This window comes from Mixophyes fleayi, chromosome 1 (genome assembly GCF_038048845.1).
Source record: "Mixophyes fleayi isolate aMixFle1 chromosome 1, aMixFle1.hap1, whole genome shotgun sequence".
Taxonomy (NCBI): domain Eukaryota; kingdom Metazoa; phylum Chordata; class Amphibia; order Anura; family Limnodynastidae; genus Mixophyes; species Mixophyes fleayi.
In genome coordinates, this window is record NC_134402.1 from 393,037,037 (window position 1) to 393,055,757 (window position 18,721).

At 41.3% G+C, this 18,721-nt stretch overlaps 1 protein-coding gene across 1 annotated transcript in view; it reads left to right on the forward strand.

The window, feature by feature from the left end:
* The window catches only part of ADGRV1 (adhesion G protein-coupled receptor V1), a 397,132-nt gene that overhangs the window by 270,587 nt on the left and 107,824 nt on the right, over window positions 1–18,721 (forward strand). The gene's annotated exons all lie outside the window — the stretch shown is intronic.

Below are 18,721 nucleotides of genomic sequence, written 5' to 3' on the forward strand. Positions count from 1 at the left end.
TGGTTGTCAAGTTTCAATTAGTGGAAATGTTAAATTGCTATTTTCTCTTCTGCCATAAACCTCCTGTCGTTCTAATCACTTTGCATTATCATGAAATAATAGTTTTTAAAAAAAATCAATAAATATTCTGGTTATTTAAACCATGTTAGGTCTATGTGGGAAGAGTTGTCAGTACCCTTATTAACTACAAGCTCGAAAGCCTACTGTAATCATGGGAATCACCACATTTAGGAGCATTTTTACAGCTGCAAACACATACATTTAATTTGATCTTCAGTTCTGCAATGTCTGGGATGTCATCCTATTGTGAACTGTACATATGCAACCATCATAAGCAACTAAAACTGCTCAAATGTCCTTGAAATATACAGTTATCTGTATATCTCTGGGTACTTATTAATTATATGGACACCACTTCCACTTGAACCACTGTGATCAAATTATGATGTCAACCAGGCAGCTGGAAAAGACCAACTCCATTGTTGTTTCCAACATCTAACAATCTTCTAAGACAGGGTTGTCCAGCACGCCTGTAAATTGGGCCAGAAGGAGTTTTGGTTGTGGCAAGGGGGCAGCACTGTTAATGGAAAAAAACATCCTGCAAAAAAACGAAAAGAAAATACTTAACTTGCGGTCACATCAGCTGGTACTCCGGCTCCCTCCCTTGTCTCCTCCTCCGTGCAGTGCTCGCAGTGAATGTCGGGCGTGATGTCATCACGCCCAACATCCATTGCGGAGCGCAGCACAGAGGAGTCACCCGCGTGAGAAGAACAATCGGCAGCACAGAATTGGAGAAAAGAAGAGAAGAGAGAAAAGAAGAAGAGAAGAGGACAGGAGAACAAGCCGAATAAAAGGTAAGTTGAGGGGGATTTTTTTTATTATTTCAAGGGACGCTGACCAGTGAATAAAAGTCACCTGGTCCTGGAGCATCATGGACCTTATCTCCCTGCTACATACTTCTACTTGTAATACTAATGGGGCATTATATATTATTCTCTTTGGCCCATTATAAGTTGTTATCCCTTAACTAACATAGTGGTGTAATTAGCAAAACAGGTCACAGTTTGGGGTCACAGTGATGTATATGTCAGGTACCGCAGGCCTGGTCAGGGCACCCTGATATACAATGCCTGGCTTAAATGCACTTTATTGATATTGCATCGAAACAATACAAAAAGTGATTATAGTATAATAACTAGAGAGGATTTTTTGAACAGGGCGATTGAAAGGTAAGTATAGGGGGATTTGAAAAAAAGTGATTTTATATATATATATATATATATATATATATATATATATATATATAGAATCACTTTTTTTCTCATATATATATATGTTAACTATGTTCTCTATGGTTTTTTGGATGATCAGCTATCGTTATTGTTAGTGTATCTTATGCGGCCCAAACCAACTCGTTGTCTTGCAATGTGGCCCAAGGAAGCTAAAAGGTTGGACACCCCTGTTCTAAGAGAACCCTCCCTCAACTGTCTTCTGTACAGTTATCAGCTTCTAAAATGTATCTAAGCAGTGTTCAAGCTTATAACATTGTCATGGACAAGCTGACATTACCACATCTCTGCCTAATCCCAGACATAAGGGGATTCAAACTGGTATTTTCATTTAAGATGGCGGCTTAATCCACATCCCTCTGTTGAGTAATTTTACATGCAGTAGTGGAAGTGGGTTGGTATATAGTTGTATGCCATATCGCCACGTCTACTGCTTTCATTGTAAAACTATCAAACTATATTCACTTACATTTTCCATACCACCACTTTAAAAATGTCCACTTCAACCACTGATTACATGTATGGCCCTTGGTCATAGGTGTTAGGGCAGGCAAACTATGTTCACCTTTGACCTGTAAAGAGGAAGTATGTGCAAACAACTGTTTCTCTAACAGGAAATATATACACAGATGACCTTGGTTTAAAGTCACACATGTACATTAATAGTTTGCTTGCCCTTCTGCCATTAAACATTACGAAGGACGCATTTTATATATAATAGAGACATTAAATTACTCTATTGTAGAAATAACTAAGGGTATGTGCTCACAGGCTCGCATGGTGTATTGCCTTCAGCTGGGTTCACTGGAATTTGAACTCAAATTAAATGTTTGTTGTAATACTGATCAATTCTTTTTAAAACTGTAGTCTAGGCCACAATCTGTGCAAATAGTCTATCCAGTATGAAGGCATTAGAGGATAATCATAGCTTCTTGGTAGTTGGTGTCGCATGTAAACCTATACCGCATATTTTAAGAGTCTGATATGCTGCAATTGGTTCGGAAATTAAAATTAGACCATAAAACATACATATACTATACGTTCAATTAGTGTAGAACCAGAACAGTGTTGCAGTTTATGGAATAGTATAAAGAGGGTTCACAACAATATACAGTGATGAGACTTCATGTCACAATTGAACATTTTATGGCAGTGGTTCCCAAACTTTCTCAGTTCGAGGCACGCTTAGGGTCACTATAACTTTTTCAAGGCACCCCTAAGCCAATATAGTTACAGAGTAGTCTAGTTTTTTTAAGTAGTTGGGTCATAATAATGTAATAAGTATTTAGGCCCTTTCAACATCATACTGTGTCCCTTCACCATCACACTGTGCCCCTTCACCATCACACTGTGTCCCTTCACCATCACACTGTGTCCCTTCACCATCACACTGTGCCCCTTCACCATCACACTGTGCCCTTTCACCATCACACTGTGCCCCTTCACCATCACACTGTGCCCCTTCACCATCACACTGTGCCCTTTCACCATCACACTGTGTCCCTTCACCATCACAATGTGTCCCTTCACCATCACACTTTGTCCCTTCACCATCACACTGTGCCCCTTCACCATCACACTGTGTCCCTTTACCATCACACTGTGTCCCTTCACCATCACACTGTGCCTCTCCCCATCACACTGTGTCCCTTCCCCATCACACTGTGTCCCTTCCCCATCACACTGTGTCCCTTCACCATCACACTGTGTCCCTTCCCCATCACACTGTGCCCTTTCACCATCACCCACCATAGTGCCCCCCACCTTGCATACCCTGCTTACTGCCAGCCCTACCCACAGTACCCATGTGAGATTTCCCTGGCATCTGGGAGCATAGTTTGGGAGCCGCTGCTTTATGGTGTTATTAATGGTCTTATATATGGTCTTATTCATTTTCCAAGTGGTTAAAAAGTACTAGAAGCTGAGAAACATCGTCTCTCAGGAGAACAGGGTCTTGCACATGACAGTGATTGCACAATGTTTTAAAAACTTCAGCTTGGGCAAAATGGCACTCTGATTAAAGAGTATAACATGCATTAAAACATGTCTAAGTATTATGGAATATAGCTTTACAAAATATGCTAGTAGTGTTGGATAAAAGTTGCTATTGGTTGAGCCATCAGAAAATACGGGAGTCAATACATTTTTCTTTCTAGACAAAATAAACAGTGTGAAGATTGCAAGCTTACTAAAAATAATTCACTAAACACTGTATTTTCTGTAGTGATACACTATATCAGCAGATTAGTAATGTTCACTTTGGTACTGCCCCCCTATGGTACATTCTGAATTACTGTGTTGCAACATCACACATTATTATTTTAGATACATTTTCTCAGGTTTTATTAGGATGAGCACAATGAGTTATTGGTTTAATAAAGGTGCTGCCTAAGTATTCTCATTGATGCCCAGCCGTTTGTCCTTCATATGTCTGCCAAGTTCTAAACTTCTCACAGTAACTGTCAGCAAAGATCCTATTCTCTTTCACATTACTCCTCTGCATGGCAGGGCACGTCTATCTCTGGAATTCCCAGGATGTTATTTGAGCTATGATTTCAAAGAATAGCCACTACAGCCCAGCGAATTCCACAATAAGTGAAAAAAAATGTTTCTATTGAAATATTAGTAAAAGCCATGGGACAAGACATATGTTTATAACATCCATTGCTCAACTAATACAAAAACAGAATGACGACAGTTGTAGTTCTAACAACCGCTAGATAGCTGCACTTTCCAATGTGTTTGCCACATGCTGGAGCTACTTTCTGTCCTTATGCAAATAGGGCTGTTCTGTGCAGATGGAATCTAAACACACCTATATTATGTGTGGAACGCTTCATAGAAACAAGATGTTCCTATAACAATTTCAGTACATACATATACATTTTTTCTTTTCTTCTGACTTGTTTTTTTAATGGTCATTTCCATGGGCATTTGCTATTGGGTAAACCAGCTCACACTGCAATGCCAATAGGTACCGGACAGCTACTCCTGAGTTCTTGACTATCATGTTTAGGCCATTTTACCCATACTTGCCAACTCTCCCGGAATGTCCGGGAGACTCCCGCAATTTGCGAGAGTCTCCCAGACTCCCGGGAGAGTGTGGCAATCTCCTGCATCTGGCAGAATTATGCCCACTTCCTAGTGAAGTGGGCAGAATTAGGTCCAAAACGCCGCGATTCACCGGCAATCGCTGTGTTTGGCCCAGCCCCCTCCTGTCAAATGACGTGTGTGCGTCATTATGTCACGGGGGCGGGACCAAAATGCAGAGACTTTTGGAGCCCCGCCCTCAGCATGCCCACCTCCCCCGGCAGGCTCCCGGAAGCCAACTTCAGCAAATTGGCAAGTATGATTTTACCCAATTCACTGTTCTTTATAAGTTTCAAACAATGTTATTCGGTGCTTACATTACTGGTTTGTAGCAACAATTAAAATGTTGAAGTGTAATATTGGGCTATTTGTCCTAATGGGGAAGAAGGGTATCCTTGGTCAGCGACACACAAAAGAGGCAGCCATTTTTGTAACCAATGGATCCTATGACCTCAAGCTGTGTCCTAATGATGTCATTACTTCTGAGTGAACTGATTGGCTGCATTCTTATATATGGTGATTCAGCTTACAACTTTGCCTAGGAATCTGGTACAGTTGAAGTGTTTTTTGGGGGGATTTATTTGGGACTTCTTTAAGCATTGTGTAAAGCGAGTGAAAGGTCTGAGATAAGCTTTGAGATCCTAAAGATGGAAATGAGTTTGAAAACATTTTATATGCAGCAGTAAAAGCATATATTTATATACCATGTCAAGGTGCTTCCCATGGCATCAACCAACATAGCCATTGTTTCTCATTAATGTAACAATAACTTTTTTTTTTTCAATTTCCTTTTACATATTGTCTCAGTAACCCTGGCACCAGTAGGATTATACCTAAAGACGTTGATTGAGAGACAGTTGGTGGTTTGACATCACTAGGTCCCGGCAGACACCCGGCTTGTTTTCCTCTACTAGCCCTTTATGTATCCATGATGCAAATATATATTAATAGCATCACAGAAGTCTACGCAGTTTCTCTGAAGCCTGAGAAAACAAGAGCTGGCTGTAGCACAGTGAGGGGAAGTTAAATGTAAACAGTGTTGTGAGAAACTAGTAGAAGAGGAAGCAATCCAGCCCAGCAACCCATCAGTTTTATCAGATATCCATCCCCTTCTCAGTGTATATACAGCTGCCAAGTTCCAATCAGTACACTGTGCATCTCCTCAGGGGCTTCTTATTCACTCTATCCATTACGTCAACAACACTCTAATGGCTAAGATCATGTTTGTCTAAGCTCCCCTTGTAATAGGTTTTGCAATACATTACATAACTATTGTTTGTACTGGAGGAAACATGGTTTAATAAGTGTATAATGAATCTGCTAGCAAAGCTTGTGCCTTTGTTGGTTTAATACAGCAGGCCTGGTTTCCAACAATATGTTTTCAGACTTATAATAATAATAATACATAAGAACACAGTATATAATCTATCTTTTTATTTAGTGTGCGCATGTGGTCATAAGCCAATCATAAAGCACAGGCTCACTGCAGATGGCCGCTGTCACTCGTTAGGTGCGCCTAGGCAGACTGACCACAGATCTAAGCATTCGAACTGACCAGATCTTGTATGACACCTTGAATTTTTGGTTAGTATTTTACTGCGATAAAAAAAATCCATTAAAAAAAAATCAGTTGTCAGTGCATTTTAACAAAATATATATCACCGGGGGTGTCTCTGCTTATGTATGTACTTATTATACGCAGTGGAAATGAAAATCCAGATTTGGATTTTCAGTTAAATTCCATTTGTTAAAACAAAACCAAGTTTCACGATAGATCAAATTTATTTTAAAGATTAAAAGAAAAAACAAAAAAACTTTTAAAACAATATTGTATTGAAAGAATAAAACTTTTTGTTAGTGCTTATGGTGTATTATAGCTATCATATAGCCAGCTGACAACAGAATAGGTATTGCTACAGTACAAGGACAGAGCCAGCATATCTTGCAGCCAGCTGGGTTGTCGTCAGCATAGCAGTGTTACCTCTGTAATGTAGAGTTCTAAAACAAATCCTATCACAAATTGGGCTTTTCATCCTTTGATAAATCTGTCCATCTCTATTTTAGGTTCAGTGCTCCTTAAAGGCAATCACTGCATACATCTCTCATTGTTATCAGGACATCTGTAATATTAGTGCTTCAAACATCTAATTTGTCAGTGTAGCTCTGACCAAAAAGCTAAATACAATTAGTCCTAATGTTAGTGCATTTTCCAATATACCAATAGTATTCATACAATTTTAAACATGTCTGCTATTCTTATGTATAAATGACAGCAATCATTTATATATCAAGTTCAATGCCAGGAGGGAGATGCTTCCCTAACACAACAGATAGAGTGACTGACAGCTATGAAGACTTTCTTTCTGAAATGCACGGTGTGGATTGGTTGATTCATACATGGTGCAGGGACAGTGATGTCCCAGGACCTGTAATTACTGCATGTTCAGCTCCTTTTTTTTTTTTACCTGTACCTGAACCCATCATGTCATTGTGCTAAAGATGTGGGTGGGATTTCAGCTGTCTATAATGGACTATGGAGGTAATAATTTACTTTTCAGAGGTGCAGGGGATGTCCAGTTTTAATAGAACAATGCATTTTACCTTATATATTAATATCAGAAAATGTTAATCTTGGAGCTTATTGCACTTTTTATCCTAAAATCAAATTGAAATATGTCTTTGGAGTAGATAAAAAATAAACTCAATATTGAGAGTGTACAGCCTGAGGTCGTATGTTATGTTGGGCCCCTTCTATTTACTTTTTCCAGTATGATGACTACTATCATACTTGCCAACTCTCCCTGAATGTCAGGGAGACTCCCTGAAATAGGGGTGATCTCCCTCACTCCCTGAAGAGTCTGGCATTCTCCCTGATGCTGAGCCAGTACAAGACGTGGTTGGCTTCGCCGTCTGTGGCATGATGACACAGTTCAGAAATTGTGTCCTATGTCTATGTATTGATGCCTATGGAGGTGGCCATTTTCATGGAGACCAAGATTTAATCAAAGACTGACAGGTAAGACAACATGACTTCAGTAATGGAGACAGAAATGTAAAAGACACTTCAGTCTCTAGAGATTCATTAGCTGCTTTTCTTTAACGCATAGTTGCCTACTCTCCCGGAATGTCCAGGCGACTCCCGCATTTCTGGGAGACCTCCCAGGAGAGCAGGGCAACCTCCTGGCTCTCCTCCCCGCAATAGATAAGTGGCAGGGGGCGGGGCTTAATGACGCAAATATCGCATCATCTTAGCCACGCCCCCCTGGTGTAATTGGCCAAATTGTGGCAATCATTTAGGGGGCAGAGTCAAAATGATGCAATTCATCAAGCCCCGTCCCCGCACGCCCACCTCCCCCGGAATCTCCCTGAAGCCAACGAGGAAAAGTAGGCAAGTATGCTACTATGATTGATGTGGGCAGGCATGTAGGCACATAAGGCAAGCTGTTATAATCCATTTATAGCTAGGTGCTCATGATGATTGGGCAAATTACTTCACAATTAACGAGAAAACATCCCAGTCTCTCATTGCCCAAATGCTAAAAAAAGACCACCTTCTCATATAAATATTACAGTAGTACAAGTATACATATATATAGGCCAACCTGCACAACAAATTGTCTCTGTATAAATCTTGTACTAAGCTCTAGCAGTTATAGGAGAGTAACCTTAATAATAAGAGCAGCCACATTGATTTGCATAGATATTAATTAATAGAGAGAAGAGCCAGGCTACCCCATCTCCTCAAAAAGGGTGTTATGTCCAAGGCCACACAATGAGGCCCAGACCTCCCAGCAAAGCACACCTATAAAAGTACATTCATCCATTTATAGCCAGGTTATGAGGGTGGGGCAGATTGTGTCACAATGATGAGACATGCACACACTTGATTGTAGGAATGAACCTGGTAAGCTGGCATGGAAGTTGGTTATTAACAATTGGTGGGTGTTTATCTATATGCTGATCGCAGTGGCAGGTGGAGAAGGGGGGGCAAGGGCTGCTGTACCTTCTAATTAAATAAGTTTTTTAAGGAGAATTCCAGCTTCAGTCAAGTTTATCTTCAAGGCAGATTTATTCTCATTGTATTTGGATGTGGGAACATATAAGGTCAGGCGTGTCTTCACTGGAAGCAATTATATCTACACAGCAAATCTGTTGTGATATATGCGGATTAAGGCAATTAGCCAGTCTGCCTGGAAGACAATTTAACACTGAAGGTAAAGCTACCCTTTAATTATATAACATTGCAGAAGAACAACAATACATCAAGCATAATTCACTTTCAGTGGTGTATGATAAAAGTGGTTTGTGAATTTATTTTTTTAAAGCAAAACAAAAAAACACTTTATTTTACTAACTCCTGCTAATCGCCCTCTGAGCTGTTGATAATAATTGGAGGACATAGGTCTATGTTAAATAAACTTCCACGTGCACCGGACAAACCTGGTGATGGCCAGCTAAACCAGCTAATCACTGGCAAGGAGGGTTTGTTAAATAGAGAGAAGGCCTAAATCCAACGTAAATAATTCTTCGCTAGATTTGTGGCTTTTCCTTACTTGATAAATAGACCATATTGGGGCAGTATCATTTCCCTGCATTGTTCTTTAGAACAACGCGGAGCGCACATTTTTACCATTACTATGGTAATTTTAACGCAGCTTACTGCTTGCGGCTCATAGAGCTGAGAGTGTAAGGACCCCACGAGGAGAAGTGCCACACAGGCGACAAACTCCTAGTACTTAGGAACTTACCACAAGTTGCGTGGATGACCTGGCACTGCCTCCGCCTCTGTCCCAAAGGGGAAAAATCTCTGTCCACTCTCTGGTATTACCCTGGGGAAGAAAACGGAGAATTAAACCCAGGTCTATCAGGAGTGGAGTGTCCGAGGCCACGGCAATGAGCAGAGACACTCTAGTCAATCTCGCTTGCCGCCACCACATTTTTCTCTTGCCGGGGCGCGGGACTACGAGTACTTGAGACTAGGAACCGTCCCGCCTCAAGTAACCCATTCACCTCTCGGTGAGGGCCTAACCGAAAGCAAGAATAGAGCATTATACTCACCGGGCACTCCAACTTCCGGTCCCTGCTCTCCTGCTCCTTCCCGACACCTGTAGACGACAGACATCACACAGCCTCCCTCTACTCTACCAGTGAGGCTAGTATGTACACCCACAGAACTGCACTAACTAACAACAGGCGACCCGACACTAACAACTTAACTAGTGGCCAGGAACGCAACTTGACTATATGCTGGATGTAGTGTACTACCTAAACCTCCTCCCTCTACTTTACGGGGAACAACAGCCGGTGTTCACGGTCTCTTCCGGAGGGCTGTTCCTAAACCCTCACCCAGGTCGTACCGAGAAGACTGTCTTCTCACTATGGGGTCACTCACGGAATCCTAAGGACTAGTGACACGGGGCACAAAAGAGGCTCACTGGAGCAGCGCACTACCGGAGTGTCAGCTGCCATGGAACCGTTAGTCATCACTGCCGGAACACAAAACAACTGCCTCCACTCTAGCGGAACACCTGTCCCAGTCCGGAGCTGCCAGAGAACCTGCCGGAACTGAGGACTGGAACACCCAAATAGAACCACGGGCCACCCCTGGCACTCAAATGAGTTGTGCTGCACTGCCAGTGAGAAACTCAATCACCACCACTGGAAACCAGCGTAACCCCAGGGACCTACAGGACGGAAAAACTATGTGTTCTTCCCTGGCTATATGTATGCTCTTAACTACACCTTGTCCCCACAATACAGATTATCGCAGGAAAGCAGTCAGGAACAAGAGCCTACCTTTAATGGGGGCCTGACGTCTTGCACCTGTAAAGAAACACACAGCACAGCCCAAATACAATACACAATGCAATATTCACCGCACAGACAGAATAATACTCTGCTAAATGATAACTAGAATCTGATTGGATTCTATAGGCAACATCTCCACTTTTTCAAACCTGAAGCTTGATAAATTTACCCCATAGGCTTCATTCTCGTGGATATTAAAGAACCTGTCACCTACACACAACCATTCTGTGCCATTCAGTTCCCCAGGCATAATAGCATACATGGACACAGAAATAACAGATACTGAGGCGTACCATATCTAACCACTAGCATTAAAGTGTTCAATTTACTTTTATGATAAGTCATTTCCAGTATAATATTCCACAGAGACAGACCTCATTGTCAAGACTAAGAATTTTTTATAACAGCATTTCTTTCTGGAGTAATAACAATGTGTAATAAATCCTTATTAACCACAGGATTTACGGCTATGTAAAAGATCCATTTTAATATAATGTCTTCAAATTTACTCCTTATGCGCTTTTGATGTATTTAAAATGTATTTATATTATCAATGTATTAAAACTGCATTAAAAACACATTGATATTTGTAACAAACAGTTTCAATGCATTTTGCCTAGCTCATATTATACATTGGTGTGAAGGGCACCAATAGAATTCAATAAAACACAATTATAATGCACCTTTGATGTGTGTGAATGAGCCCTTAAAGGAAGGGAGATTCTCATGTGCCTGTGGTGCCAAAGGACATTGCATGGTGCTTTAATCATGCTGTTTACTCTAAACCTGACCTCCTCCGCCATTAGAAGTTATAGTGGTGCATTCTGATACGGGAGGGGGTGCTGGATCACACCATTTCTCTAACAGAAACATGCTCCCTCCGTATGTCCCATCTTGGCTGTGTTCACATTTTGGAGAATGCAGCTGACAGGGAACAGAATTTGACAACAGAAAAGAACTTAAATCTCCATCTACACCAGTGTTTCTCAAACCCAGTCCTCAGGGCCCATAACACTGCATTCCAGGTCACAAGGGAAACAATTCTACCACCTGTGGATCTGTTACAATGTGTCAGCCAGTAATTAATACACCTGTGCTAAAGCAAGGAGATAAGGAAAACATGCACTGTTAGGGGTCCTGAGGGTTCCTGTTTCCTGGTCTGGTCCTGAAGACCAGGTTTAAGAACCACTGATCTAGACTACCATTGTTGTACTTTTTGTGCGGACATCGTCAGCAATATATGTCTTTGGGGGTCTCTACCATGGACAGCAGCGGTACAAGTACCACTGCTGTCCTCCTGTCGCTATCGCAATATGGCACTTTTTTATCACTGTGATAAGCAGTGATAGAAAATCTTTCATATCACCTACCATTAATAAATAGATACCTAAATCTTAACAATAGCTATAAGTTTGTCCCATGCATTCTTGATTTGTATTCTTGTATGAGTCCCTACCACAACTGCTGGGAGACTGTTGATTGCATCTACACATTTTATAAGGTTATGCCTTATGTTACTTTTTGGTCTTCCTCTCTATTTCAAAGTGGGTCCCATTGTTCTAGGAATCCTCTTATATATAAAACTCCTGAATGTTTCTATCATATCACCACTGTCCTCACATGAACTTCAAATAGGATTCATTGAACACTATGAAGATTGGACCCACAGTACACAGTATATTTGAAGTGCTGGAAAAGCGGCATTCACCTCTTAATGCACCATGGGCGCATATGTATGTGGCATTAACTATTGTTAATGATGTAATCCGGAGGCATGAAAAATAAATATATGTATCTCAACTGGGCTATGTATGGTCTAATATTAATAATCATTTACGCATTGTCCAGTACACAAACATTAGGAGCATATATCATACTTGCCAACATTGGCAATTAGTGCTCCGGGAGATCGGGGGAGAGGTAGGCGTGTTGGGGCAGGGCCCGGTGAGTAGCGTCATTTGCCCCGCCTCCTTAACATCAATCAATTTTTTTGGGACCAATAACAGCAGGGGGCGCATGCCACGATGGGGCTCGATTTGCATCATAAGCCCCCCCCCCCCCCACCACATTACTATTAAGTTCTTTGGGAATCGGGAGGTTTGCCTGCTCTCCCGGGAGTCCAGAAATTCATGAGTCTCCCGGACATTCCGGGAGAATAGGCAACTACGGCATATATTCTAAGTTAATATCTATTCTTTCTCCAAAATATTTGACCATGCTCCATTATGCATGTGTAACAATCAATGGTTTCCAGTATCAATCAATCATCTTTACTATTTCAAGCTGTGTTCACCATATGGTGAATACAGTTCAGAAATGGCTACAATGCCTGAGGGCCTTTAATTTTAGGTCTTGTCCACAATAGGTAATCACCATTAATATAAGGGGTAATTGCATCCTCTGCAGACTCTGAAACACTGAATGCACCAGGAACACACCATACTATAGTTTTGGTGCGGTGTATCCGGTACTGCAGAGTGTTTATCGTATCATAACAACCATTCCAGCTGCAATCACTATCCGGTGAAATCAGCTATGTGCCGTACAGTAAAACAATATGCCTCACAGATACAAGTCCTCGTACTACTATAAACCTTCCAGGTTCTCTCCGAGAGGATGTTTTAGTGCTGTGACTCGGGCATACAAAGCATTTAATGCATGACAGCTAAGCCTTAGTGATTATATTATGCAGCAGAATTTCTCAATATAGACATTTATGTGACTCATAAGCAGAATCTATGTATTATTAGGTTTCATCTAGATAACAATAGCTGCTTTTTTTTTCCTGTCCCCATCCAAATATAATTAGCCTCATCTTGTCAGGTTTCACCTTAGTGAAAGTAATTGCTGTCAGCCCTCCTCACAGATATTTAAGTGAGCAGTAATTTTGTTAAATTAGTGCATGGAACATATGCAGTGTACAGCTCTCGGCAACATTTCAGTGTCCATTTACTACCATTAACTTTTGATTAACAGTTATTGCTGGACTGTATAGATTTTAAAGTGTAAACGCATAGGACCTAATTTACAAAGTTTAAAATGGCCGAGGTATGGCATTAAATCCACTTTAGAGATTTGTGCTGATGCTCCAACCTCTCTGCCAAAGTACATTGGTTTGCAGAGCAAATATGGCGGTGTTTGTAGCAGGCCAGTAGATTGTTCCAAGTGAATTGATGGTCTGCATTGTCATGAATATAAGTCCTATAGAGGCTGTAATATTCAACAAAATCACATGTACCCAGGGTCGGATTAACCCTAGGGCTAACTGGGCTACAGCCCAGGGGCCTCGGGCATCCAGGGGGCCCTTGAAAGTGCTCAGCAGCATTATTGATCAGTCGGGGGCCAGGGGGCGCCCCCGGCGCGATCAATGCTGCTGAGCACTTTCACTGCGGTCCTTCCCTGGTGCGCTGTAGTCTCCTTACTGTGGAGATCTTGTGAGTCTCGGATCACGGGGGCGGCTCGGCTCACCAGGGGGGGGGGCCCTCACGGGAGAATGGAGGCCCCCTTAGCCCAGGGGCCTCCATTCCCTTAATCCGGCTCGGCATGCACCCTGTGCATTATTGTGCATTTATAGATTGTTTTATCATTGTAGCTATAGTGACTGCTACTGGGCATCGGAGCATAGGATTCCAGGACCCCTGGGAAGTATGTCCCTGTACAGTTTCCCTAGGTATGCTTACTGATATATTTTGTAGGCTGAATGAAGTGAGTGTGCATATCTTTCAGATTGGTAAAGCTCTAATTAATGTATGCAGTATTGGGTATTATTGATGAGATCTTGTATTAAGGAAAGTCGGCTTTGAGAAGTGCGACTTGCACAAAATATTTATATGGGCCCCCAGTAATACTACATATATTTTCTGCCTGATTCAGATTCTGAAATGGTATCATTTGGTGCCCCCATTTTACCACAATTCTCTTAAACCCTCACCCAGTGTCTACCCATAACCTTCCTGCTATCATTCCACTCACCTGTTACCTACCCCACTCATATTTACATTACTCACCCAGAACGTTCATATTGCTCACACAACACATATAAATTAATGTCCAAGCACAAATTAAGCTGTACGCACCAGCTGACATCCCCACCATGAAGAGAGAAATATTACTGTATTACTGTATGTATATATATATATATATATATATATCTAATATATAAATGCTTAGTGGCGTCTGTCTGTGTGTGTGTGTGTGTGTGTGAAAAAAACAAAACAAGTTGCAGCGCCACCTGCTGGGCAGAGTTATACACTGACCTACTAAATTCTTAGTGTATGTGGGGGAAAAAATTCAAAAAGGGCTGAAATTTGGATGTGCTCACACTCATTTTCGTGAGGTAATTTTACCTCATGAACACACATGTGTAGAGGCGTGCGTTAGTGTGTGTGTGTGTGTGTGGAAAAAACTATTTTCTCAGAAAGGGCTCATCCAATTGACCTGAAATTTGGTATACTGACATTATTTGACAAAAAAATTAGAATAGTCAAGTCAGTTAACTTCCATCATCCCCCCTTCCCCCTGTGGGAGGGGTAGTAAAGGCTAAATTTACGAGTTGAGGGGTCAAACTCATTTTCGTGAGGTAATTTTACCTCATGAACACACATTAAAAAGGGCGCTTGCGTCGGGAAGTAACGATCTTCCCCTGAGGAGGCCTGGGCTATGGCCCAAATGCATGACAAGAACCTTTTTAAGACCTTAAGTATCTTGATTTGACTAGAATGCATGAGTATCATGCACGGTTAACTTGTGTGTATATATAGTATGGTGATTCTCACTGTAACCAGTCCATGCTTGCAGTAAACGTCCCAAAAAAGTATGATAGCTGATCTAGGCCTGGTCTGAGAGTAACAATTCTATTAGTGTTTGTATTTGCTCTCTTCCAAAAGGATGCTTTTAGATATTGTGACCCATTACCATTCTTACTGTTGGCATTCAACATCTGCTGCTAGCAATTATAAATTTACACAGCCTTTGTTTACTTTTACTGTTTCATCCTCTTAGCAAATATAAACATTGGGCTTCCTGGCAGCACCATGTAACCTGCCTGTTCTTTTATAATTGCTCATATAAAGGATCAAAGTGTACAAATTAGAGAAAAACATCCGCTTGTCCTTAAATGCACATGTCCATTCAGTTATCAAATCTAATCATGTACATTAAAGGCCTTTCAAAGTATAATGAATTAAAGACCCTACAACACCTTATTGTCAGTCAGTTTAATAAGAACTAGCCTAAGGCTAGGTACACACTGGATAATTTTCCAACCAATCTGTTATCTACAATGATTGTACCTAGGACTGCCAGTCCGTTTCATGCATACACACTACATCATCATCATCATCAACTATTTATATAGCGCTACTAATTCCACAGCGCTGTAAAAAGAACTCGCATCGTTTTTATGCTTTTCTCTCCTTAATGACTCAGGCCCCAAGAGCATAAAATGGGTGTGTACAATTGTATGCATGTCTCGGTCATATGTGTACATTTTATTACGCTTTCCAAATTAACATATGTGTCCTTCTTTATGAATTGCCCTCTCACAATATTATCACACTCTCCTCTAACATTCATTATCCATTCACTACCATTTTTTCAAGGACCCATATTTTATAACCACATTCCTTAAAACGTCAACAGACCTCTTAACAATATGATAATTATTTGCCGGAGCACAGAATGTGGGTTGTTGGAGACAATAGCTAGCCCATTCTTTAGCCATGTGTTTAATTATATGTGGTCTATTACATTATACACAGTGGTTGAAGTGTAATTTTAGAAGTGGTGGTATGGAAAATGTAAGTGAATGGAATGTGATAGTTTTAAAATGAAAGCAGTAGAGGAAATGATGTTATGACATGCCACTATATACTTCGAACACTGATTATATATGTATTTTAGATTTTTATTTGTAGATTAATATGTATCACAGTTAGCCATTATAGAATACAGAGACCCCAAATAATGTCCATTATATAAGTCACAGTCCGCTATTGATGTGTCTTAAGCTGGTTACACACTACAGAAATTTCAACCAACTTTTTATGCTGAGCGATTTTACATGCGATCGATGGTCCGATCGATGGTCCGATCGCTCGGTCCATGGACTGCATACACACTAGCCTTGTTTAGGACGATAAAGGGAAGAGCGGACGTCCCTTTAGCGACTTTTTACAGCCATGTTGTCGTGAGCAATGACTGTAATTTCGTACTCACTGTTGTGGATCGGTCGGAAGTTTATACACACTACACAACAGAAACGAGATTGGAACGAAAATTCCACATTGGCGACAATCGTCCATTTGGGCAGACTTTCGACCATCGTGTCACTGAACACACTGACCCGACTTTTGAACGAGCGGTCGTATGTCGGCTGATTTAGCCAATTATTGGACGAAAACTGTGTAGTGTGTACCCAGCTTTAGACAATGCTCAGTCCTCTAATGATGCTTGTATAGAGGTCCTTCTATATAGATAATTATCACTAATGTCACATTGTACTGCTGGTTAATTTTTAACTACATTGTGGTTGTTACCGGTGGGGGATTAATACTATTTGAACCATGACGTGCAAATTGGCTTATTTCTAATGAAAAAAGAATGACACACACACATATATATATATATATATATATATATATATATATATATATATATATATATATATATATATATGTATATTATATATATATATATATATATACATTCACATGAACATATGGAAGAGGCATGTAGCCAAGACAATCTATGAAATATACAACAAACTGAGACACAGCCAGAAAGGAAAAAAAGATCAATAGAGTCCACTGAGCAAACGTGTGCAGTCTTACCACTGGCTGCACTACCTGCTTTCCATGAATAAGGTTCTGCGTTCAACGTAACATGTTTCCTACTGTGCATCAGAACCTTGCACAACATGAAAGAGAACCATGAATGTCAACTGTAATAAAAAATGCAAAGTTAACCCTATGTTGTGAGAGCCTCCAAAAAGGTTGGGGAAATTGCCCTCTCCAAAGTCTGACCCTGATTGCTACTGTTTGACATAATTATCTTGTGTACAAAAATACCCTATCCTGTTCACTGGACAGATCATTCATGCTGTTCCTGGTGACAATAATTGTGCTGTGTAAATTCTTGTACTTTATTCCTATGATGTTACACTGGGGTGTGATTACAGTACTGACAAGCAAGGGTAATATCAAACTGCTTTAGCATGTATAGATTAACTTCTTTGCCATACAGCTTATGATATTTAATTAGTAAAGGTGTTCATAAATGCTGCTTTTGTTGATAGCCAGTTAGTCCATTTTAGACCAACTACTTTATTTCACAGTGCAGAGCCGTAGCTAGAAGTGTTGGCGCCTGGAGGAAGAAGAAAATGTGACGCAGGGCCGTCTTTCCCATAGGGCACAATGGGCAGGTGCCCGGGGGTCCTGCAACAAAGCGGGGCCCGTCGGAGGAAGCCAAAAAAAAAAAACCTGGAAAAAGAAAAGAAGAAAATACTTACCATGCTGTCAGCTGGCGATCTGGCTCCCTCCCTGGTCTCCTCCTCTGTCGCGCTCGCAGTGCATGTTGGGCATGACGTCATCACGCCAGCCCGACATCCATTGCGGAGCGCGACGGAGGAGGAGACCATGGAGGGAGCCAGATCGCCAGCTGACAGCATGGTAAGTATTTTCTTCTTTTCTTTTTCCAGGTTTTTTTTTTTTTGCTTCCTCCGACGGGCCCATATATATAATCATTTATTTATTTATTTTTATCTATAGGGGCCCCGGTGCACTGCTGTGCCCGGGGGCCCAAGATGGTCTTAAGAGGGCCCTGATGTGACGCCCCCCCAAACCCTAAATTTTAACCAAATCGATCTAAAATTTTCATCCCCTTCATGTTTGCACCTGGGTGGCCGCCCCTCTTGCACAGACCTAGTTACGTCCCTGTCACAGCGTCTGAACACATGGCCACAGATCTCACAGGTCAGCTGAACAAGTTAGATGTTGACTGCTTTCTTATTTTATGTATGGCTATCATCTGACTACATTGCACCCCATGTATTTTAGCCATTCAGTTCATGTCTGTTCGATTTGAGTGTGACCCTCACTCATACTTGCCTACTCTCCCAGAATTCCCGGGAGGCTCCCGAATTTTGGGGAGTCCTCCCAGACTCCCGAAAGAGTAGTCAAACCTCCCGGATTCGCCGAAATTCACGGCATTGAATGGAGGGTCTTAATCAGGTCATTAAGCCCTGCCTCCACTGTTCGATGGGTGTGGGGCTATGGTGATGCAACAACATCACCAGGCCCCCTCCTACCCCCTGTCACGTGACTTCTCCCCTAGGATCTCCCGGCTGAGAAGTTTTGAAAGTTGGCCTGTATGCCCTCACTTGGGTCGAGCAGGCAGATTTGCACAAATGTTTGGACAACTTGGCCATTGCTAATTCCGCAGAATACAAAAGGGCCCTTTAATTATAACAGTGTCACAAAAACAGGGAACAAGTGTAAAACAGTAACTCCACCTGACAATGGTTTACCTATTAACCA